The sequence below is a fragment of the Cydia amplana genome, chromosome 12, assembly GCF_948474715.1.
Source record: "Cydia amplana chromosome 12, ilCydAmpl1.1, whole genome shotgun sequence".
NCBI classification, from domain to species: domain Eukaryota; kingdom Metazoa; phylum Arthropoda; class Insecta; order Lepidoptera; family Tortricidae; genus Cydia; species Cydia amplana.
Window position 1 is genome coordinate 14,225,527 of NC_086080.1, and position 27,140 is coordinate 14,252,666.

At 35.0% G+C, this 27,140-nt stretch overlaps 1 protein-coding gene across 1 annotated transcript in view; it reads right to left on the bottom strand.

Annotated features, from left to right (window-relative positions):
• Positions 1-22,242, bottom strand: part of LOC134653104 (G-protein coupled receptor Mth2-like) — a 222,907-nt gene extending 200,665 nt beyond the window's left edge. The window contains exon 1 of the mRNA XM_063508406.1: positions 22,233-22,242. The gene's annotated coding sequence lies outside the window, so the exon portion shown is untranslated. The remainder of the gene's footprint in view (positions 1-22,232) is intronic.
• Between the last annotated feature and the right edge of the window lie 4,898 nt (positions 22,243-27,140).

The following is a 27,140-nucleotide window of genomic DNA, read 5'->3' on the forward strand; positions in this document are numbered from 1 at the left end:
AAGCTATAAATAAAAGGCGGCACACCTACAAATATATAGTAAGAGTGAGAAAATCGGTTGTAACTTGTAACATTAATGTAGGTTATTAGGTATTTATGTTTATTCATAAATATTGGTTTACGTTAATATCTCAATCAAATATGCCAAAAGAAAATTAAAGTGTAGAATAATATATATTAATGCTAAAATAAATAAGAACTTATTAAAAATAAAATAAAAAAGCGAACATTGTAGGCCACTTGTAATTATTCTTAACTAATTATCAAACTAAGGTTATAAAGACGTATAATAATAGTATTAAATAATCCAACCCCTCAGTTGCTCAAATGCTCATTAGTCTCTACGTATACTGTGCTATGTATCTGTAGGTAGATTTAGGGTTAATCTTAAATCAATTTTAAACTCCACAAGTAAAAAAAAATCGGCCATTCTAAATTAAACATAAGTCAAAAAAATGAAAATGAAGTAAAAAAATAATAAAAGTTAAAAATGAATAAAAAGAACAAAAACGGAAAATACAAAAAAAAGAAGTTCCATTAATTTTGTTTAACTTGAAATTAATTTTAATAGCAGACGCCACCGGTGATCGAAGAGCTTTCTCGCACAAAGCATAGTATTGCGTTGCGATACAGCGAGAATATGCTGCCAGCATCTACGGCACCATGCCGCATGGGAATTGTTTATAGTTATTTATTTTAAGATTGGTCTTATTTATTTTTAGATATGGTTTTTATGTTTTATAGTTTAGTTATTTTATTATGTTTTATTTATATAAATTTGTAAATGCTAATTTAAGGTAATACATTTCAATTTATTTGAATTATGACGAATATCGTCACCAAAGCCAGTTCTCTCAAACTCTTGTACATATGCCTTAATCATCAAAATACATACTAAATATTTAAGCTATTGTACAGTCACCACACGGGATTCTTATGCCATTTAGGGTTCTTGCAAAATTGGAAATTCTATAGGGTAAGTATTGAACAGCCAATTTAGCTAGGTCCCTAAATGGCGCAACAATCGCGGTGATGGTACTACAGGTGCTCGGTGAATTTAAGATTAGGATTAAATATCATTTTATTTCATGTATTTCTAAACGAATTTATAATGCTGCGCTGTGATTAAATAAACACAATAATAATAGACAAATAAACTGGCTGTAAAAACGTAACACGCTTATATGTTAAAGATTTAATGGCAGATTTTAAAGTGTTATTTTAATTTTACTTGGGCCATTAACCTCAGGTACGGCCGTCAACAAGTAAACCTCGAGAGTCGCACAATTGTATTAGAAATAAATAACTTGATATAGTTTAACATTTATTAATAAAGCATCTTTGATATATCAGTAGGTATTAACATTAAATCGCAATAATATTAATAGAGCCGTGGCGTTCTCTGAATCGTTTTTCGTTTACTCGAGCAAAAACGTTTCCACGTTTTCCATAAAAAAACGGAAAACGTTTTCGAGAGCGGGATAGCTGTAGTCAAAACCGCTTATTTCTTATTTAATGGGTTGAGAGGGGTAAGGTGAATCTATTTACCATTTGTAAAAATCGTGTGAGGTACCATTAGCTTGTAAAAAATTTAGTCGAATCGACTGATTTTGAGTTCACTTTAAAAGCATTAGGTAGTTTTGATGAAAAATCACTTAAAATTGCGTCTTTAAGCTGGCCAGACAATAGCCATCGAAACAGACCATGCAGACGACGGGAATATTATCAAGTAGTTCTCAAACTGCAGCCCTTAGGGACTGACTGACACAGGACTCATCGCCTAGCCAGTCCCAAGTTTACAACGGTCGACCTATAGGTACTTTAAAATACAACCCTAAACGGGATTTTTTACATCACATACATACATACATACATCACTGGCTCAGTGACCCAAAGAGGATCTTGGCCTCTGACACAAGAAAGCGCCACTCTGCCCTATTCTGCGTCACTTCGCGCCAGTTGGGTATTCCGAGGGCGGACAGGTCTTTTTGGGTTTCGTCACTCCAGCGGTATCTGGCCATAGAGTATTAGAGTAATTAAATCGTAAAAAACTATATAATTGTTTAAATATTTATTTAGATAGGTATAAATTGTCACTTCAAATATTCACTAATGCTGTCAGTTGATTAGTCCAATTAAATTAATAAAAGTAGGTAGTTGGAGGAATCGTGACTCGGGCTTGGCTATTTCTTTTAGAATAGCCTTAGTATACATTGTAATATATAAAATATAGCAGTGGCCCTAGTGAATAAGTAGTCTCGGGCAGCGCAGGTGTAAAGGGGTGTAACTTCCACGTACCACTTAAGGAGGACTCACGTTAGACCCGGCCGTGTCCGGGCCGGAGCTTCCGGAGCTTCGTTTTCTATGGAAAGCATCACGCGATCACCTGTCATTGTCATAGAAAAGTAAGCGCCGGAAGCTCCAGCCCGGAGACGGCTCGGTCTAACGTAAGTTGTCCTTTATGCCCTTTGACACCTAAGCTCCGCGAGACTTGTACCCTTTTTCACACTACATGTTTTATTATTAAGATGGGTGTAAGTTGTAAATACTAACCCAAACCAGTCAAATGATTACCAGTCTCTATACATTAAAGTAGCTAGTTTTTATTATGTAGAGTATAGCACTAATAGCTTTAAAGCAATCATCCCTCCCAAGAGTTTTGCTAAGGGTGTGATTCTGTTTTAACAATTTGATATGTTTTTTATCATATTTTGATATGACCTTAAGTCGTGTCAAGGCATCTCACGCGCACCAATAAGTTCCAACGAAATTACCTAAATTAACAAACTCTAACTTTTCTGGCAAATATCAAGATTGGACGGCATTTAGGGACTTGTTTTTATCCATGATCCACAACAACCACTCCTTAGATACGGCGCAAAATTGCAATATCTAAAGAGTTATTTAATAGGAAAAGCAGAGCAGTTTGTCATCTAGGTCAAAGTTCAAAGTGTTTTTATTTGTAAGTATAGGTCAAACTGATTACAGTGGCGGTAAATAAATATTTGTAGCACTATACCCTGCCTGATGGCGTACAAAAACTTCATTCATTTCCTTACATACTAACATGCGAAATAAATTTACATATCTACATATATATTTAGGTAGGTATTATTAATATTAAAGTCATGTCAAATCAGAAGCATTAAAATTATACAGCAAAAATTCAGAAATAGTGTAGAAACAATTATCAATTAAAAATGTCAATAGTTTGTGCTTAAACTGATTTAAGGGTAACATTCTGAAATGGACAGGCAATTTGTTATAAATCTTACTAGCTAAGCAGAACACACTTTTCCGCATTAGGGCAGTATTTGCGAAAACAGGAAAGAGATTCTGAGGATACCTAGAATTTCTAGCAAATACCTAAGAGACCGTTCTGAATAGTGTTGGGTTTGTTTTTATGTACGTTGCAATCTCAAAAATGTAGAGGCAAGGCAATGTAAGAATTTTCATGTCTTTAAAATGTGGCACACAGCTATCTGTTAGGTCTACTCAATAATTTAGGTACTAAAGTCACTAACGAACAGACCAGTAAATGGCGAAATTATAAGATTAGAAATTATATATTGATTATATTCTGGTGACATCCTTGTTTTGACAATCATAATAAGAATTATTGTAGATTGACATGCCTGCAATTTATAATGTAATCTGTATTATGAAATAAATCTATCTATCTATCTAAGGGTTCTTAGTTAACCGCTTTCTAATAAATTTCCTTTGAGCATCAAATTAAAAACAAATGCAATATTAAGGGTAAGGGTAACATTCCATTCCATAGTAAAATGAACAGTAGTGCAGCTGCGGTTGGAAATGGACTGTCACCTTAAGAGTCATCTTTGTGCGGGGTGGGGTTGTGGGATGTAAATTATAAAACTATGGGTTTATCCTACGAAAATCTGTGGGAGCACAAAGGTGTACTTTTATTTAATATTTATTTGTTTTAATATGTATTCATGTGGTAAATTACAAAAAAGTTATTATTTTTCACGTGTTTGGGCAGCCCACAAGGCTTCACGATACATTTCTTTTTATCCAATTTCTTCCTGAATCGAGGTCTATTCGTCTTATACCTATTCATGTCTGATATTTTAACTGTTATAGAATCTAATTCTCAAAACCTTGCTAATCGTACTGCCTTGTTTCCTCGGTTGAGCTTCTACACTATTATCATTTTATATATTTTCTAAATCATGTTTCAGAATAAGTTTTATTAGGTACTTACCCAAAATCAACGTAATTTTATTCGGGTTGCTGTCTCACCGTGCCGGGTTGCCCGTATCACTCCCGAGCATTATGCCTATTTAGATAGTAATTTCTTGTGATTAAACGGTTAATATTGTTTAACGGTTGTTATTTTATGGTTAAATAAATCACACTGTTGACAGCTGAAAGATCGTATCCATAACCGTTTGATAACAAGGAATCACTATCACCTATCATCTCCATATTTTTGGTGTAAATAAAATAAAATATAAAATAAACGGGAGGATCGAATTGACAAATTGGAATATATAGGTTGTAATATAATATAATAACGATAATATATTAGGTACTAAATGTTATACATAATTATAATTATTTATCGCTATTATTAATAAATAAATAAAATAAGCACTATAAAATAAATCACGACTGATACGATAGATATTATAGAAATATAAACACTAGTCTAGTGATAAAATGAATCCAAAATTATAATACATTTAAAATAATTATGTTAATAATATAGTAGAGTAGGTAGCAGTGGTAGTAGTAGTAGTAGTAGTAGTAGTAGGTAGTAGGTAGAGTAGGTTATTAAAGTTTATTTCGCGTTTAACCACTTGACCGCCACAGACATCTATTGACGCTTGCGGCCGCAGCCCAATATCAACCTTCGTGCATTCAGGCAAGGTTCACGACAACGTGGCGCACAAAAGGAGTGGCGTTCAAAGGGTTAAAGCAAATACTTTAGCGTCACTACGAATTTCATAATTATTAAAAATACCGTCCTTTAGGGCTTTCGATCCCACTTCTAATCGTGTTAGCTTATACTCGTAGTTATACCTATATTTAGAACCCCAGCCCAGGGCAGGCCGGTACACATCATGGTGCAATCATTCCACTAAGTTAACCTAACTGATTATTTGTGTGTTAATAAGTACCTATTAAGAGAATTATGAATTTTCATTTATAATAAATTCAGGACATTCTTTAACATTACGCGCGTACAAAAATCATCCAAGATATAAGTAACTATAGCCTACAATTGAAAATGAATTGTAGAGAACGAATGAAATTTCTTCGAATGAAAAACTTCGTAATACTAAATAGGCTTAATTTTGAAACGGCTTCAAAAAAAGAGGAGGTTATATTAGTTTCAGGTATACGTGTATATCTCGCTCGTATTTAATACCTATATTTATTGCTTGATATCTAAACAATAAAATATTTTATTGCGCCTGCTGACCCAATAGACAGGTGAAAATCTTCTTAGTACAGGGTGTCAAGCGGGAGATTTCCGATTTCGAAATTTGATTAATAAACTAAAACTATATTATACTTATTAATTATAAATAAATATTATAGGACATCTTACCTAAATTAACCTAGTCCCACAGTAATCTCAATAAGGCTTCTGTTGTAGGTACACACAAAATTAGAATACAAATATACATATATACACTCAAAGACTGCTTAAATTATAAGTCATAATCATAACCCTTAATTTATTTATAACATTATTTATTACCTATTTTATTTTTATTTTTATTTTATTTGAAATATGTTTACATGACCTTACAGACAGATCCAATGCGCCATGAAACTTAACATTAACATATACCAAGCAGGTACATATAACTATTACGAATAACAATCAGGTACAAACAAAAAATTACAAATAACACAATTACAAATCACTATAGTCCCTTATTACATCCACAATTACACCTTAACGGATGTAGGCCTCGCATCCATCACCTCACAGAATATGCTTGCTTTCTTATAAGCCTAATAAAGTAGCTTTGTGCTTAAAAATAAAATAAAAATAAAAAATCACAAAAATAGCAGTAGCGATAGTAGAAAATGCATTGGCATCAAACATATAACATCCCTTTTTTGCGTCGAGTAAGAATAAATTTGTATATATGCATGCATATAAGACATGTGGATATTTTTGACTTTTACTGCTTTAAAATGACTTAGATTTTAGTAATAATATGTTCCCCATACAGATGTACATATATGTTTAGGGTACGGAGGAAAAAATATTCATTAAGGCATGTAATATAATACATATATGTAACGTAGTAAGTAGATAATTGTTTATTTTAATCTTAATTTTTACTTACCATTATGGGCCGTTCTTATCTTTTAAATAAATACATACATATATTATTTACTAACTTACTTGGCATTCAAAAATATGATACGAGTTACGACCTTGACACTACAGTCCTGTGTTGTGTTGTTGTGTTGTGTACAATAAAGTGATTACTACTACTACTACTACAGTCAATTATTGACTGTATTGTCAAGGTTGTATTATACAGTGTCGGCCGCAGTTATTAAGTCGAATAACTTAAAACTCGAATTTCTTGTTGATTGTACATTAAGAAAAAGAATAGTGGCAGATGTTAAATCCTACTTACATGATTAATATACTCAATTTTGTATAATTCAAATTATTGTAGTAGTTTTATTCACTTGCTATCATTTAAATAGAGGTTGTAATTTTATTACGACTAAAAATAATAATTGACTGTTGTAACCGAGAAGCCAAAATAAATGTCAAATAAGTAAAGTATAATTCACAGTAGGAAGATAATGATAATATGATAAGCTATCATAAAAGTAAATAATCCAAACGAAACAATTTTACATTAACAATTCTTATAATAAAAACGGTCTAATATGGGATTTATAACATAACATGTAACACAAATTATTAATTAATGTATAAATAAACTTCACAATGTAATCGTTTGTATCATCACAGAATAAATAATAGTACTAACTACTAAGGTATCATATTAATTTTCATACTTTTCAGTGATTTGAAGCTGTATTTTTTATAATATGTCACTGTATAGCAAATCAAAACTTAAAATTTAAATAATTAAGTAGGTATATTGCGTTCCCTTGTCATTGCTAGAATTTTTGGTATTGTTATTCATATATAATAGGTATGTAAATATATCAAAATGATTATAAATAAGTACCTATATAAAACACAAAGTCCCTCCTAAATCATGTTTAGATAAGCGGATAGTATTGAACTGTGATTGGTATAAGATTATAAAAAGAAAGTCAAGCTGAAGGCATCATATGAGTAAGAACGTAGTATGTACATAGTTACATAGAAATATATTGTGTATGTGAATATTTGTTTGGATGCTATTGTACCTAATAGTGCGTAAGTATAATGTATTTATTTACAAATTGGTATGTAAATATTTAAACATAGGTACTATATTATCTACATAATTGACACATGTTGAGGTCTGTATAAATTTAAATTAATGTCTGTAATTAATAATTACTAATTATACAACAAATGTTTGTTAATGGTTATAAATTAAATTAATATAAATATGGTTAAATTTAAGAGCAGAATAGGTATTATCCAATATTTTCCGAATATGTATATCTTTTGATGGTTTCAAATTACTAGATAGGTAACTACACTTAGTCCTTCTATGAATATTCTACTATATCTTATTAAATTAATTAGTGTATCACACAATATCTTTAAATTATATATGTAGGTACTTAGTTCTCAAAATCATCTATTTTGTGCTTTTATTGGAAACCTTATCCGAAAAGTTATTATTTATATATACATAACAAAATTGATATTTGGTACTATGTAGTTTTTATCGCCCAGTGATCTTTAATTTCAACAGTCATCTATTCATTCAGACAATTCTAACAAACTCAAAGACAATGGAGTTGTGTTCTTACACCACTCCTCTCCCGTCTGGTTTTCTTAGATAGGCTTCATATTTCATCACAATATTGCATTGTCATTAGTTTGTCATAATTATACCAAATTTCAGCTCAATTGGATGCCGAAAAGTGTTTGAAAAATGGTTTGCCAATTTTGAAGACAACTTACGAATGTGGCTGGCTTTCAAACTGGGGGCTATTCATAAATTACGTCACTTCAAATAGGGGGGGGGGGGTCTGGACATCGGATGATGGATGATTTTAGGGGGGGGTCAAAAATCGTCAAAAATAGATGACGTAATTTATGAACAGCCCCCTGGAGCCTGTTTACCCATAGATTAGTGTTTATTGCTACTTGCGTATAGTGGCAACTGTATGAACTCGCAATAAACACTTCTCCCGCAGCCACACTTAAGGATGACTCACGCTAGACCGGGCCGTGCCCGTGCCGAGGCGTCTGACATGACATTTTCTATGACGGCTGATCGGTGATCACGTGGTGCTTTCCATAGAAAACGAAGCGCCGGGAGCTCCGGCCCGGCCCCGGCCCGGTCTAGCGTGGGTCATCTTTTACCCGTATCGACCAGGGATGTTGCGAATATCCGCATCCGCATCCGCAACCGCAGAACTTCCGCATTATTTTCAACATCCGCATCCGCATCCGCATAAAATCGATGCGTATTTAATGCGGATGCGGATGTGGAACAGGTCGGTACAGGAACGTCTTAGCATCGGCGTAAGTGCTAGACTGCTAGGTAATTTAGTAATTAACCAAACAAACCTATTAGAAATGAGCAGTCAAGGGTGAGTGGGACTTAATGTACGGAACCCTTGGAACGCGAGTCCGACTCGCACTTGGCCGGTTTTTTGAAATGAAAATTACTAAAATGTAATATTTGACGTTTTTTATGGTACTATCTTAGTACGGATGTGAGCCTTTAAAAATCCGCATCCGCATCCGCATCCGCGGATGTCAAAAAATCGGCATCCGCAACATCCCTGGTATCGACCTTCAATACTTGCATACGGACATTTCAAGTTAAAAGCTTGTAACAAACCAGTTCACGGACAAAACTCATTAGAAAATAATTTAATTATTAAGGTAAACGTACTAGTGCTCGACATGCTAATTCCCAATAGATGACACTCTGCTGTCACCTCTATTGACATTGACTTAAATTTCAAGATGACATGTACTGGGACCGCGTCGAGCACCAGTACCTTTACCTTACATGGTACGGAAGTACATTAATGGTTTAATTGAACATTTTTATACATTGTTATACTACAATACAAGTGCGTTGGTTTTAAAACAGCTATATTATAATATAAAGTACATTCATTTATCAAATTCGTACACAGTCGGCAGCAGAAGCAGCTAAACGGATTGGTGTTCAAAATGATCTTACCAATAAACAAACCCCGTTACCAATTTTGCTATTCATTCAAAATATGGGTTATTTACTGAACGGAGCCCTAACTTCACCGTTAGTGGGCGTTTTTTTTTTAAAGTTGTCCCCTACACTTTTTTTTTCAAATTTGGGATTTTTTATGTTATTTCTACTCAGAATCACGAGCTCTTTCTATCCTAATAGAAGAAAAAAAGTGTCCATATGTAAAAATAAAATGTTACCGAGGTTTGAATGTCAGTTTTGGTACTCACCCCATTTTACGGTACCTAAAAACATACTGCTGAGTTTCTTGCGGCGTTTCTTCTCAGCAGGAATCACTTCCGAAGCGCTGGTAGAATCCGTCACCGTTCAATTGTAATCCCTTCTCAAACCATTTTGTATTGTATGACTTTAAATGGATATATGATTTTAAACTTTACATTATATTATTTATATCGTATCGTATAATAACTTTACTTAATAAATCGGATAATATTATTTTTGGAATGTAATAACATGAAATGTTTTTAGAATTACAAATCATTTATCATCAACTATGCGCGTTTTATTTCCTAATACCCTTGACCCTTAAGGTAGGATAACTAAATTAGATTTATTCGAAGAATTCATTCCCAGCAAGCTGGTACATAATAGCAAAAGGTATTAGTATGGAATGGACACAGAATAAATCAAAGAGAATTAAATGGAATAAATAATAGATTCACTATTAAAACGCGTCTATTACGACAGATAACAATAAATAAACAATAAATGTTTAGCAAGAGCATGCAATATATACAAAAAGAAATATTCACACATTGATTTGTTCCAGCATAGATATGTTCCAGCAGTAATAGATTTGTTTCTGTCATCAGACAAAATAAAAAATAACACATAATACCTATGACAAATTCCGTTCATTCGTAGCTTGTAATAAAATAATAAAATTGTAATATTGTCTTGTTCTAATTGTTATTGTATTGTACCTATTGTTTGAAATTTCAAATTCTAAATTCTAAATTAAAAATTGCGCTTGGTATTTTCCAAATTCTAGATTATGCTTGTTATATTTTTTATCGTGCTCGTTACTGATTGTTACTGTTAGATTCTACTTTTAACTTCAAAATAATTAATAATTGTATATACTTTATTTTTCGGAGCAAAGAAATTTTGTAATAACTATAAGTGTGTTGGCTTATGTTCTAACTATATCTTTTACCTTATTGTGTTATTATGTGCTGTATGTTTCCCAAATAAATAAAATTAAAAATTAAAATATGACCGCTAGGTGGCGCAAGCGCGAGCAGGCATCCGTTCCGTAGAATACTATTACTTATTCTGTGGTAGCGGTGCGCGGCAACTACTATGGCTAGACACCAAAATTGGTGTGGGTCGCACGTACTTGTAGAGACGCGACGAAATCGTGGAGTGAGCCACGCCTTGGAACTCATATTTTATCAAGGTAGGCCGCCAATCAAACTTAATCCAAAATAAGTGTTTTGGGGAATTAATTCCCAGTAAACTGGAAATCGTCTTAAAATATAAGCTATGGAGCTTATATTTTAAGACGATGTAGTATGGACTACCTTTTTTTCTGCAAAAAAAGTATATTGGTATGTTTACACCATTACACTCGCCATGAGTTTTATGCGGGCTTAAATGCTAGCGACTGCGTCAACTCAAACGCAGTGCATCTCGCTTGCACTAATGTCGGCACGAGGGAGTTTGTTTACGCAGTCGCTAGCGAATGTATCAGTGTCAAACTCGTGGTAAGGATACTGGCATTATTTGTAACCCTACAACACTCCAAATCTGCAGAATATCTAAAAATGCTGCTGATTTCACTATATAAAACAATCTCTTCAAGTTATTAAAAAAAAGACAAAAATAACAATATATAAAATTGAGCGCTAATAAGCCTTATTGTCCAATTCATGGGTGACAATAATTCTGGCGCAGGTAGGGCTCGGTGCATTATTGAATGTGTATTACTCGCAAAAGGTTTTTTCTTTTTTCTTCTCTTCACTTATTTTTGTAACATAGATCATATACATATAGATCATCTGTTCTTATGCTTTGTGAACTTGTATGTGTAACTAAGTTGGGCAAAAACTTTTTATAATTTATTGTATTTCTATAAGTGAGAACCTATAATTGGCTCTGTGATTCTATTGTAATTTCTGGATATATGTAGCGCTGTTGGTTTTCCATGTACTAAAATAAATAAATAAAATAAATTAGGTAAACCCTTTTCAGCATAAAGTTCTATTAACCTCTCTATCATTCTGTCCAGGCCCGGCAAAAGTTAAAAAACGAATGACAGAATCCCAATGCGTTAAAAATATTGTAATAAAAACCCTCAGAATGAATCCATTTTACTTTTTGCATATATTGCATGAAAGGATTTCGGTTGTTTTTATTGGAAAGCTGCGCTCCATCAAAGGATGATATGATCGATGGAGTTATGTTCTCCTAAAAGTATTGTGCAAAAAAAAAGTGTCTGCTCAGAATACACCTACATGTTTACATTGTTTTGACTTTTGATCAGATAGAGCTGATCATCTTCCTAGCGTTTCCCCTGTTTTTGCCTCGCAAGGGAGCGTGGCGGCATCTCGGCAACCTAATCCCAACTGCCATGGACTGCTACTGCTACTTGCTAATAAGCTGCCAATGCTTTTATTAGGGAAATGACTTTAACACGTGGTAGCTGAGAGATTCGGCCAGACTTAATAAAATCATAAATATATTAATTTTAAGAATAAGAAAGCCAAAATGCTAAATATGAAATAAGTTTTAATGGAACTGGAAAAGCACTAACATGAGCAAAAATAATATCTACATGTGTTGAATTCACAAATCGTTAAAGAAAACACGAATAAAGTGTACCTAAGTATATTAGTATACTCACGTAAGACCGGGCCGTGCCCGGTCCGAGGCGTACGACATAAGACATGTCATTTTCTATGACGGCTAATCGGTGATCACGTGGTGCTTTCCATAGAAAACTAAGCGCCGGAAGCGCCGGCCCAGCCCCGGCCCGGCCAGGTCTAGCGTGAGTCATCCTTTATACGATCTTACGCTAATGAAGAAATGATAAAAAATGAAATTGCATTGGCTTAACGTATCTTCATCCGCTAAGAAGCTTACATGCATGCATTCACCAACTCATTCCAAATTCCCGACCACGAATAAAAGTAGACTTAGGTAAGAACAGACTAATTCCTCGTGTCATTGTTTTCGCCATTCAAATGCGTCCCGTGAACCGGGCCTCTGATTGGTGCGTTTGATATGGAGATAAAATTAATTTCGTTTTCGCAGCATTTGCCCGGGTAATTTTACTGTGTTAGAGAACTGGCGTAAGAATGTTCGTGTCTCTTGGGCGCTTACTACAATCTGGTTTGGTTAGATACCTCTATGATGCAATCGATGCAGCACTCATGAACAGAGGTATATTACAATTTCTTGTTAAGTCGAGCGCTCAGACAGACCAGTATAAACCCTCTCGATAAACTCATGCTTATAGGTCCCAAGTTACACTGGTGCCACCTCAGCTTGTAACTCGCATGCGTTTAGGAATAGATGGCAAATTGTACGGAGATTAATGTATGGTTGTTTGCAGGCCGTGTCGCTGTGTGAGTGATCACCGTTCTTTGTTTGCTTTCCTAGAATGTGAACAAGTACGGAGGGCCGTTATTCGATATTTTCCGATTGTAAGAGGAATTGTATAGATGTTATCGAATATTGGCTATTTTTTAAGTTTTGAATCATTTATTTTCATGCTAACTATTTTGTTACTTTATAAAGCAGTCTGCGTATGATATTAAAAATTCGAAATTAGGTTTACAGAAATGAGTACAGAAAAGTAACAGGTTGAAATATTGGACTGACTAATGGAGTTGATCATAAAAGCGCTATAAGCTCTAAATATAGCTATTTTTCGTTTTGTACTTGCATAGAGAAATATGTAAGTATATAAGTTTAAAGTTCTCACTCCATATATAGTTAAAAACCCATTTATAATAAGTTTAAAAACAATTGTATTTTAGATTTATCAATAAGATACCTAGGTTCTACACATAGTGTCGTACTGTCGTTACAGCAATAAGTTTTTAGCGAGCTTTGCGAAAATTTATTTATAGAGTCTGTGCGGAAAGAGGAGAGTAAAATAAGATGTGAGCTTAAGTTTTAAGTGAGTTTCAAACTTATTATTAGTAATACGTTTTACCATACCTCCCATACGTTATTGTTAACTAATTGATTGAGGCTTGTAAATTTTTATAAATAAGGGATATGTGTGTTAGTGCCGGTTTACACATTGATTAGTGTCTAGTGCGAGTTCATACATTTATGAGTTACATGTAGTAGCAAATGTATGAACACTATAGTGGGATTATTCGTATTTGCATTATTTGACACATGTGACTCACAACAGCAATACAACGTAAAATGTCTTGCACATCGAAATCACAAAGGAAGACAACTGCACTGCGAACGTTTACGTTCTACGTCTTTTTTTTATTTATTTAGGGTTGGCCGGACACCACCGTTATAAATCGGTAGTCGTCTATTTTTCATTTTAAGTAATGTATCGATATACATTTTTCATTTTAAGTCGCAACAATTCAATTCAATTCAATGTTTTATTCATAAAATATACATTTTACACGTCAACTTTTTAAACATTATTAAATCTGGGTAAATTTTGTTATAAATCATTCATATTACAATAGTTATTCGATATTTTTTAATAATCCATTATTAAATGTATTATATCCTCTTATTATTATTTATTAACCATACAATTCTAGCTTTATTTAAATCTCAAATAAAAATTCATTAAACGTCACAATTCGATACCTCAGTCTAAGGTGCCATCCAATCGTAATCGCTTGCCGTGACAATCGATTTGGGTTAGTTACAACAGTCATCTCTATGAACGTCAGTCATAATGTGTCAAATAACGCAAATAAGAATGCGCAAGGTATAAGCAATATGTAAACAGGCCCTAAGTGTAAGAGTTCATTTTGTCAGAGGCGCAAGGGAAAGAACACAGGTAGACAGTGCTTGGTCTCCAGACAATCAGATTTTTTTTTTAATTTTTTTTTTAGAAATTTAAATCGGGCAACAAGGCCCATATTACAAATACCTTACAGACTAACATACATATGTATTTTAAGATGGCGGTTAATGAAGAGCAAGGAACTAAACTATTATTTTGTAAGATTAGATTAGATGATTTATTTCATGAAAGACAATTACATACCTACCTAATAAGTTTTCATTGATGTCAAAAATATAAGAATTTCTATCATGATCGTCAAAATTAAATCATAAAATAAAATAATAAAATACTTATAAAATAAAGGCCGTGTCGCTGCATGTAAGTAGACTTACCATTGACATTTATGTCAAAGTATTTCACACTAAATGAACAGATAGTTTACGTGCATCGTATTTAATTTGCAATACTTATGCCTGTGTAGAATCTGAAGGATTAAGAAATATTTATTGAGTTTATATGCTGTAGACCAGTGGTTCCCAAAGTTGACTGCTGGGCTCCCACCGACCTAACAAAAACTGCCAAATTCGGGATCCGCCTCTTGAGGCCGTCTTAAAAAGGGGGCATAAAATATTATTTGTAGGTAACGCTCAGATGCCCTAGTAGTTTCAGGGCCCACTCAATATTCGCTCGCGACCCATTGGTAGTTTATAGTTTGGGAAATGCTGTAGACAGCTGTTAGTTTTCTCATATTATTCTAAAGATGAAAGGTGTCTGAAGGAAAATATTTAAACAGACAGCTCTGGATCAAAGCAAAAGGGAAAAAGATTATCATACTAGAAAAGTAAGGTACCTACTTTTATGTCTTCTTTTCTTACTATCTTTTTAAACGTGGACAAAGTGGAATTTGTGAATTTAACATGCGTATTGTATTGAACTCGGCTAATATGAAAATAAATATAAATATAGATCAATATAATAAGTATAACAAATCTACGTACATCCTGAAGACATGCCATTTAAGAATTATTTTTCTATACCTACCTTTTTACATGTCTGTGTAAAATTAAGTTGCCGCTTTTTGATGGCGTGACCTATACTTCTAATATTGCTACTTCTACCACGAATAACCTAAGTAAAAAAAATAAAGTTCAGTGTTGCAGCGCCCGCAATATTAATAATACTTTTTGACTTTAATACTAATAAATAATACTTTGACTCGGAGACCCTTATAGATGTTATATGTAGTAATTACAAACTGTCTAATGTGTGTATTGATCATGTCCCTGATTTAAGTGCTCACGCGTTCATCACATGCAACTTGCAAGTCAAAAAACCTAAGCCATGTCCCACTTGGATCTTTTGTCGGCCACTAAAACATATCCCGCTCAACGATTTTAATGCGCTTGTCGTCTCAATTGCTTGGGAACGACTTATGTGTGATAATGTTAATGAATCACTTGCATCTTTTAACGTATATCTTAGGCACATATTTGATATATTTGCTCCTGTCAAAAAGATTTATTTAAAAAATAATAGCTACCCTTGGATAACGCATACAGTAAAAGATATGATAAAACTTAGAGATGAAGCACACGCTAGATACCGCGCCTCTGGTCAGGAATCTCACAAGTTATATTACAAAGAATTAAAAAGTATTGTTAGCCAAGCCATGTTTACTGAGAAACAAGCATATTTTAATAGCAAAATTAATGCACAAAGTAAAGACTCTCGTAAGTTATGGAAAAATATAAAGCAAAGTATTGTTGACTTTAACAAAAAAGACTACAGCTTCTCTAGTCAGTTTAATGATCCTAATTCAATCAATAATCATTTTCTTAATACTCCGAATACAAATGTCACAATTTCAGACCTCACATTTTTTGAATATAACCGTTTTAACTCATCTACGTTTAGTCTAAAGCCAGTGGATGAAAACATAGTGTCAAAAATTATTCTTAATATCTCTTCTAACTCCCAGGGATCTGACGGCATCACGCGTGACATGATTCTGTTGACGCTTCCACGAACCCTTTCAGTCATCACAGCCATAATAAATCAGTCGATACAATCAGGAATATTTCCTGAAGCCTGGAAGGAAGCTCTTATTAAACCCATTCCTAAAATTAGCAATCCAACCGACTATAAGGATCTCCGGCCAATCAGTATTCTTCCTTTCTTATCGAAAATTATAGAAAAAGTAGTTAGCCAACAAGTGACTGAGTTTCTAGAAGCTAACTCTATATTGCCATCAAAGCAATCTGGTTTTAGAGCTAGGCGTAGTACATCAACTGCCTTGCTTGACGTTGTGGATGACATCTTGACTGATGTCGATGCTGGAAAAGGATCATTCATGGTTTTGCTCGATTTTTCACGTGCGTTCGACACCATTGATCACAATTTACTTATTTCCAAGTTAGCCTATTATGGCTTTGACATCAAGGCACTAAAATGGTTTTCTAGTTATTTAAGCGGTCGCGGGCAGAGAGTACAATTAATTAGTGAGAATGGTAACTTTCAAGTGTCTGATGCTTCTTTAGTCTCCCGTGGCGTGCCACAAGGTTCAATATTGGGTCCTATTCTGTATATACTGTATAGCGCGGATATAGTGAAAGTTATTAAAAACTGTGCTTATCACATTTATGCTGACGATATTCAGTTATACTTATCTTGTAAGCCAAATGATACTTCATGTGCAGTGGAAAAAATAAATGACGACTTGAGACGAATAGTTCAGTGGTCCAACAAAAACAGTCTAGTCTTAAACCCAGCAAAGTCAAAATTCCTTGTGCTTGGTGCTGAGCAGCAAAGGCGTAAAATGTGCAACCACAACCCTCTGATTAAAATTGGAGATGACTGTATTGAGCATGTAACGGAAGCAAGGAATTTGGGTGTGCTCATGGACGGCAAGCTTAGATTTCACAACCACGTGTTGGAGATCTCTAGAGTATGTTTTTATAGACTTAAGATATTATATAGTGTACGTAGATATTTAAGTACTGACGTAAGAATATCTCTATGTGAATCTTTGATTCTGTCAAAACTTAACTATGCCGATATTGTTATAGGTGGATGTCTATTGTACCAAACAAAAAAGCTATTGCAGCGGCTGCAGAACGCATGTGCACGTTTTTGTTTTAATATCCCACCTCGAACCCATGTAACTCCTTATTTAAATAATAGCGGGTTAATGAATATGGAATCGCGGCGGTCGCTGCATTTTGCTTGCATGCTCTTTGGCATTATAAAATCCATGACGCCCCTCTACCTCTATGAAAAGTTAACTTTTTCACAACGCCATATTAGGGGAGCCATACGTCTTCTTTGCCCTAGACACTGCACCGCAGCATTTCGTGGCAGTTTTAAATATTCTGCCACGAAGTGCTGGAACAATATACCTCCACCTATAAGGAACTCGCCATCAATTGGTTCATTTAAATGTAAATTTAAAAAACACATTTTAACCTTACAAAAAATATAGTTATGGGTATACTCCTGTGCCATATATCCCTACTAGAACGAACGCCTGCTAAATAATTTATTTCACCTTGTAAGCCAGATAAACCACATTAATGACTGTTTAGGTACCGTAGTTTGTTATTTTAGTTTTAATTGAATAATAATTATAGCCTTATTAAATTTACTTGCAACTTTTGCACTTATATAAAATTTGTACCTTAGCGTGTAGTTGCGCTCTCTCGGAAGGGTTTCCACGGAAGACCAGCGTCGAGATCCTTAGATGGTATCTTGACATTACGCTGAGTGGAGACCTTTTCAGTGACGCTTAATAATAAATTAGTTCTGTTGTCTCATGTAATTCCTAAATTTAAGCGTTTTCTGAATAAATTTCTTCTATTCTATTCTATTCTATACTTTGACATGGTTTTATGGATCCACCGCGGGGTGCATGGATTGATTTACCGCCACCGCTAGGGGTGCTAAAAACAATATGTGACGGTACAAGGAAATACCTAGATATCGAACTGCGAGCTTCAAAAGCCCTACTTAGGGTTCCAGCGGGTATATTAAGTTAGGGTGACACATGGGTGACACTGACGTAATTAGAATTAACTAAGCCTCTGCTGACCGCCCGCTCGCTTGTCTAGGCTATCTTATGAACCGTAATAGATAGACGATATATATACATTAGAGAACATGTATAGATTACACACAGCTCTATCTACAGTCAATTGTAAAAATTGGGTGTATATATATATATATATATACATAACTTTTCAAAAATATTCTTCATTCGCTGACATTAAGAGCTATGAGACATATTTTTAAGTATGATGTGTGCACCCATATTTTTACACTTGACTGTACATTTTTGACTCCGAGCGCTCCAGATGACTGACACATATTTACTTATCTGACACATGTCATGGAAAAACATTCCCGCGCAGCTTTGAATACACAATTTCCCGCTATTAAAAAAGTTATGATTGTTTTTGAATTTTCTGAAATAAAATTCTGAACAAATTTAATAGCATCGTTCGCAGTTGTTTCTGCTTGTTAAAACCCTAATGCGCCTAGCCTACAGACCTATATTACAACTATGCATATATAGATTTAGGTAATTTTCAGGCTTGACGCATATCATCCTCAATTTCATCATTTGCTGCCATCTACCACCGACTTGATTGAAGTTACATATCTTTGTCACCATATAAATAAGGATGTGTCCGATATATTTGGTCATTTTGGCCGTCACTATCTATTAGATGATGACTGTACCTGTGATGAAGTAACAGGGTACACATTCTCTCTACTGTCACACTTTACTTAGAGTATTTAAGACCAAATTTAGACTAACCAGCCACGTTAAGGCCCACAAAGAAAGATGAGGACCATATATGATATGCAATCAGACAACTCTAGGGCTCACCGAAATCTGTAATAACTACGACACCTGGCACTCGCCTGTGGCCCTGTCAGCTTATAATTAAACGCAGCGACCCACCAATTGCATTAACGAGTCCACTCTGACCCTACCTTTAACACTTTCTGCATCATACCCACACATCCAGGTTTTTTGCGTGCACCAACACCCTTATCACCATACTGTAAAGTCTAATATTGAATAATTTGAGTGTGCTAGATATGGGTAGCGACTAGTAACTTTGTTACTGGACGCTCGCGAACTTTTTGAAATGAAATCTGCGTCGCATAGGTGTACAGCAGGTACCTAAGTGGATTAAATCGATGCACGTGCACGTAGTCACTCATGCAGATCAAAAGCAAGGTCGCCATCGGAAAATAATTGACTTTCTACACTACAAGGTATTGGCGCTGTGAAATGTGATTTAGACGAACTAGCGGCAGTATCCTGTTTAAAATGAAATTATAGCAAGATACGAGGCGGCATTTGATCAGTGATCACACTGTTTGCAATTGACATTTCATTTCGAATACCTAAAACGTCAGCTTTACTAATACTAGAAAAATTAAATTTCTGTTTTTCAGATTTTCGAAATTTGATAAAATCGATATCGACGTTATTATTACGCAATAATAACATTTTCACGGATAAGGTTTTAACAAAATACTTTATTTTTATGCTGGCCGTAATTTGCGGTTTTCGAATAGAATAGAATATAATTCTTTATTGGGAAACCATGGTACCTACCAGGGATGTAACGGATGTGGTTTTATCGGAACCGAAAGCGGAACCAGATGTTTTAAATTTAGCTTATCGGAACCAGAAACGTAATCGGAACCGAAAACGGAACCGGAACCAGAACCGGAGCCTGAGTCAGTACTATCAGTAGGTATACATTACACAACACAACACATACGAATACGTACTTTAATTCAAAAACACGGATAAACCAGAACATCTAATTACTGCAGCACGTGGCAAGCGGGGCTATGAGCGAATGACAGGTATAAACCTGTTTGTTTTTGATGTACACCGCTCATGTCCCGCTGCCGCGCTAAGCATTGACATCCGATATAACTTCCGTTTACGGAACGGATGTGTAATACCAAACGGAAGTTCCGACTTAACGGAAACGGAAACGGAGCTCCGTAACATCCCTGGTACCTACACATAGTTGTTACAGTAAAAGGTTGTGAGAACACATGGCACCCTGTTAGGGCATTGCAAATAAATTTTAGATCTATGTAGTTTATGTGTCTAATTTTAATTTCTTCGAACGCATCATAGAGGACTTATGTGATATGTGTGTAGCTAAATAATTCTCACGCAACGAATTTCAAATTCAATTATTTTCCAAGTCTGTTTCACCTGTCTGCTAATAGCAATAGAGTCTACACTGTGCGGAAGGTCGCGACACAAGTCGAGTCTTTCCGAACAGACTAACTGAAATTGGTAGTTTACAGAAAACCGATGACTAAAGATGATAAAACCAGTTTTATTTTAATAGGTATTGTCCCCGGTTAGCGCGATAGTTATATTTAATGAAATAAAACGAAATAAACGGATTATATCGAGTAACTATCGAGTATAATAAATTTAAAAGACATCCCCACGTTTTGAACCGGGAGCCGGGCGTCTCCCGTTGACCACGAACTCTGTAAATGGTTAATAATATAATCCGTTTAAGGACTTTAAGGTCAGAAATTGCAACTATGGGGTATAGCTAGACCCACTTTTTTTTATGGCACACTTTCGCCAGTCAAAAGTACTCACCCTTAAGTGACTAGCTCTATACTGGCTTCTTGTATTTTTAGAGTAGTTGCATTTGCTCCATGGATGCAATTTGCCCTGGCCGACTTTACATGGTTTTACATTTTTTCTAGTACGATACACATCTATATATATCTTTAGTATGCTCTATTATAGCCTGGCAACCGCCGAGACACCACAATTTGGTCAGCATTGTCAGCAATCAGAGCCACAATGGACGGCCACCGTGGGTTTCCACAAATGAACAGGGTGTAACATAATTTCGGCTGCAACACCCCTACCATTGTTCAAGCGGACGTGACTATGGCACCACCACACAAACAGTTGCATAACAAAGTGCAACTAGTCTGGCAAACAAACTTAACAAAGAATTAAGTACACATAGTAAATAAGGGCTTGTGCACAAATCACGCGAGGTTCGTTAGGGGTGGAGAGGTCACGAAAAAATCACGAAAGATTACGTTGGGGGAGGGTATAAGAAGACCTCACGTGTAGTTTTCTACAGTGTACGAAACTAAGAAAAAATACCTACCACATCATGATTAGATACTTTTTCTCGGTCTCGTTAAACATAAATCTCACTCCGCACTTCAAAATAGCTCGCTATTATCTTATTTTACGAAATTTTGGAGCGCGTAACTTAAAATTAGGTCGAATGAAAAAAAATCGAACAAATACATGCGAGGTTATGTGGGGGAGGGGGGGTAGCCAAAAACCTCACCAAATATCACCAAGCGGGATGGGGGGGTCAAAAAGTAGCCGAAAACACCTCGCGTGATTTGTGCACAACCCCTAAGAAAACTAGACTTCTAAAAAGGATAAAATAAATTTTACCCCCTAAAATCCAATGTCTCGTTATTGTTGCAAATTCCAAAACACACGTTTTGGAATTTGCACCTATCTCTTGAAGTTTCTGCTCTCATCATACCTACTGACCCAATTATATTCACTCTCAGCCTGTAAAAGGCCTATAAATCAATTACCGATGTAGCCACTAACGAAGATAACGTCGACTGAGGCTAGATTTAACTATAACCATAGACTACCTCGTAAATACAACGTATGCCTTTAGTCTTAAATGGTACCAGCCACATTGCCATTTACGCCCTTTTAATTTACAGGAGAATCCAGTATCCAACGTTCAGTCATTTATCTAATTACGTACCCAAGAGTCACAATGACGCAAGGACCTTTAGATTTTAGACCCGATAACACTCCTAATGGCTAGAAAAATATAGTCTAGAATAGTGTATCAAGACCTCTTGGATTTGAGTCATTTTGTTTTTAAAAGCGGAGAGGGATGTTCAGTCAAAGTCGGTGCTAAAATGTTTGACTGCGAAATCACTCGATATCTATAATAGTTTCACATGGGCATAAAGTAATAATCTTTATTCTATTATTCTATGCACAACTGTCATCTCCATACAATTTTCAACCAAAGTATGGAAAAATTGTATTGAGATGACAGCTACAGCCAGCCAGCTTCAGTAGGTAACCTACGTAAAATAATACTCTACATTTGTATTATGTTCTACAATAACTTCAAAACTACGGATTTTATAAATGAGGTGTCAATCGATTCGTTTTTTGACCCAGATAATAATTAATGCTACCTTTTAAAGACATTCTCATAATATATGATAATAATGCGTAGTCGGATATAATTTATATTAATATTTAACCCTTTATAAAGCATAAGGGTGTCAGGACTTATGCAAAATTGAACCCTATCACTTTAAAATAAAGTTCAAAATTTGGTGTGACATATATTCCCTCAGCCTTATAGTCCTGAACAATTTACCGGTTATACCTACTCAATTTGCCTGCTGGGTAATAAATATTGTGGATTTTGTTTGTTACACAGTATCAAAGTAGAGATAGTTACGGCCGTATTCGAACTTTAAGATACGTCAAATACTAGAGATTGAAACGATATGGATTGGATATGTCAGTGTCAAACAAGTGTCAAAAGTGACGCGTTTGTTTGAAGAAACCTCACTTTGGACACTTGTTTGACACTGACATATCCATTCCATATCGTTTCAATCTCTAGTATTTGACGTATCTTAAAGTTCTGTTGCAAAGAGAAAGCTTCTTGGCAGCGTTTACAAGTAATTGCAAGCAATAACTTGTTTATAAATAAAGTTAATTTTACATCGTAGAAACGGAAGCAAATTAGAAGCGTACTTTACGTTTTAAACATGGAGTCGTATTCTCTAAGAGCTAACGACAAACCTAATTTCTTAGAAAAATCTTTAACAGACGCATAGGGCTGTTTACGGGATCTAGATCGTCTCAGTACCTAGGCAGTTTATAAATAAACGCGATGATGTGAAAGCAACGCAGGGTAACCCAAAAATACGTTGACAAAGAATTATAAGAATATTTAATATTCTTTTTTGTAATATTCTTTAATTTTTGTAACGTAATATTTTTTTTTTCTTACTTACAATCATTTAACTAAAACAAAATTTGTCTTTATAACATTCTTCTTTAGTTTGATACACAAACGCGAACGTTTGTTGAAATTTTGTCGCGGTAATAAAAATGTAGACGTATTTTTGAGCCACCCTGTATTTATTGACGAGTATTAACACTATGCCAGTCACAACAGAAAGAACAATGTGATTATTTACGCGTCTAGTTTCCACCAAGGTGTTAAGTATAATTAGCAGTGAACGCGTATATTTACCAAACATTTAGTTTGAGACAAATCAGAACATTCAGTACGGCTACCATCAGTTTGGCACTGACATAAACGCCATCGAGAACGTAATTTACTTTCTATACATCTCGCTCGTACTCGCATATTAGTGCGAACGAGATGTATAGAAAGTAAATTACGTTCTTGATAGCGTATACTAGTATGTCAGTTTTGACACTGTCAGTGACTCATGGTACGGGCTCAGAACTCCATGTAAGTTGAGTTCCTTGTTTGTTAAAATAAGAGCGGGTGACCTGATTTAAGTAACAGAAAAAAGCAAATAGGCAAACCTACATACCACCTGCCTCGAGGATGTTTTTGAAATCCCCCCAGTTAAGTTGAAAAAGTCCTATTTTGTATTACAAACACATTAAACAACTCCTTAAAATAGACGACAGAAAAAAAGGGATTCGTTAACAAAAACTGAACAAGACGCCGCAGGCTAAGATTGATTGATTTCAGATTATTTTTCAAATGACAAATAGAAAACGACTCTTCTCTTTCCTTAAAGACTCAATACGAAAATATTATATCAAAGTTCTATTAGTTTATTCAAAACGGAACTACTCAATGATCTGATAAAAGAAGCTGTTAAACATTCAATAACACACACCCAAAGAGCAAAAATATATCATAATGTCATATTTTAATAAGACGCTCAAAAATCGGAGCATAGGATGATTGTCCATTCATACAAATGTCCATTTCCAATAAGTGAATATTGGCAGTCGGCTTACATGATACATTATTAATTAAAATAAATAAATACTATAGGACATTTTACACAAATTGACTAAGCCCCACAGTAAGCTCAAGAAGGCTTGTGTTGTGGGTACTCAGACAACGATAGATATAATATACAAATACTTAAATATGTACATAGAAAACAACCATGACTCAGGATCAAATATCTGTGCTCATCACACAAATAAATGCCCTTACTGGGATTCGAACCCAGGACCGCGGCTTCACAGGCAGGGTCACTACCCACTAAGCCAGACCGGTCGTCAAATTATTGGCATATCCATCATATAATTAATAATAACATTACTATTACATATTTAATTTTACAACGCATTGGCGCTCCTAGCTGTAACACTGTAGAATTTATACCTGAATAAATATCAATATCAATAAATATCAATGAGGTCTCACTTCTTTTTTAATGAAACCAACAAAGCTTGGCGTATTTTTTACAAGCAATGTTTTGATAGGACCTATTGTGTGTCGACCAGAGAAGGCGTACACGGGTTGTTATAGGTTACCCGAGTACCTGAAGCGTGTACCCGGGCCGGTACTGTCTTTGGGATCTGGATGCAGTTGCAATTAATTCCGCCATTGGACGCTTTGACGCACGCTGGCTTCTAGAGATGATTTTGATTAGTCACTGCGATTGACTGGTTGGAATAATAATCAACGTGATTGATGTGTGCGTAACATAGTCGGTGTATGTGGGTATGTAATATTCAATTGCTAACTTCAATGTATTTGATCCATGCTTGAGACGAACCTATTACATTTACAGTATTAACGATGGCGCTATGTAATTTGTTTGACAATATAAGTTTTATTAGAAAGAAAGCGTATCAAAATAAATCCGATGCGCTCTTACGCTACGGCTTACGTAGGCGAACAACGCGCGAACGCGGCGCGGCGCGGCGGCGGCGTGGCGCGGTGCGGCGCGGCGAGGATGAAACAAACCGTTGATACGTATAGGTATGTCCTACTCGTACGTGAGCGATTTAGACGCGAAGCGGCGCGGCGCGGCGCGCCGCGTTCGCGCGTTGTTCGCCTACGTAAGACGTAGCGTTACTCTCTCTAGACTAGAGCCCACACACACATACGAGTACGTACCACCTATACAGCGCTGTAAAAAATGCAAAAAAATCTGCATGCTTACAACAATTATTTACTTAGGTACCTACACCTTCCCCACTTCCGCTTATCATTGCCAGTGAAAAAAATATATAAAAGGCTAAAATTACAAACTTATCCATTTATTTATAAATGTAAAAAGTTATAAGCCATGTGAATTTGGAGTCTAACCTCCAAATGTAAAACACGTAATTACCTAGAAATGTTTCTTGTTTCTTATTTACTTATGTGATAAATAAGTATTAAATGGTAAGATGAGTTTATTGTAATTAATATAACGGGTATTATAAGTATACGGGACAGTGGTGTCCCGAGCATTCGGGAAGTCAAAGCCGCCAAAGCCGATACGTATTTCGATTAGAAGCCCTTTCATCAAATTAATGAAACAAGGGGTACTCCGAGCGAATAATGACCATCATGGGATGCACGCAGAGACAGCGCCCGCCACGGTGTCAGGGCTATTCATAGTTAATAGAATCTGCAACGTGTCTGTCAACGTGAGATGGAGTGGATTATGGAGTAACTGACTATAGGATTAAAACCGGACGCCGAGAATGGTATCCAATTTTATCTGGCACAGACAATGACTCGCCTCTATAGTTACGACGTTCTCGAGAACGTTCTCCATTTACTAAAGGGAATATTCTCGCGCGAGGACATTACCCATACAAAACGGAGAACGGCACTATACTCGCCACCCCCATAACGGAATCCTATAAACTAAAATAGAATTGATTAATTAAAAATAATGTTAAATGTAAGTATCGGTATTTTGTATTTGTTAACATTAATTAATTCTCTTTCCCTAATCGAACGCTACCTAAAATAGCTTGTTAAAACAACTAGAAAACATTTTCGAAAGGAATTTCTACGTTTATTTTCGTATCAACTCATGCAACACGCTAAGAACTCCAATTAGTGATCATTTTATCCTCTTATTAAGCTATTTATGTACATACCTAATTAAATACTGAGGTACAGTACAAATACTAAACTGAATTAATAACTAGCTTAAATCTAAAATAGGCCCTTGAAGAATTGTACCAAGGATGCTTTACCCTCTTAAGTTATCAAATAATTGCCTGAAATCTTTAGAGATTGTGCCTATTTTCGTCTTGTGTAATATTTTTGGTGTGCCTATTAAATTAAGGATAGATTTTATCTTATCTCGTACAAATTTCTATTTAATAATTACCTCTAAGATAGACTACATTTTAGTAAAAGAATTTGAATAAGTACCTTATCATAGCTAAAACAAAACTAGAAGGCGTATTCTGTTTGTACAAAATTGATTTATTTTTGTTATGAAACTTATGAATATAATTTCAGTGTGTGCCGTTACTGGTTTAAAAAAATATATCACTGTTGACAATGACAAATCATATCCAGATCAAAATAACCTGTTATTACAATCATGATCTCACAGATGTAGTGCACAGTGCACACTCCTTTGACATCGTATTTTATCTGAAACGTTCGTATTTGTTACTTCAGCCAATCTCAGTACTTTTTGTACTGAGACTGACTGAAATAGCATAACACGTTCATGCGTTTCCGTGAAAATACGATGGTAAAGGATGATTCACTT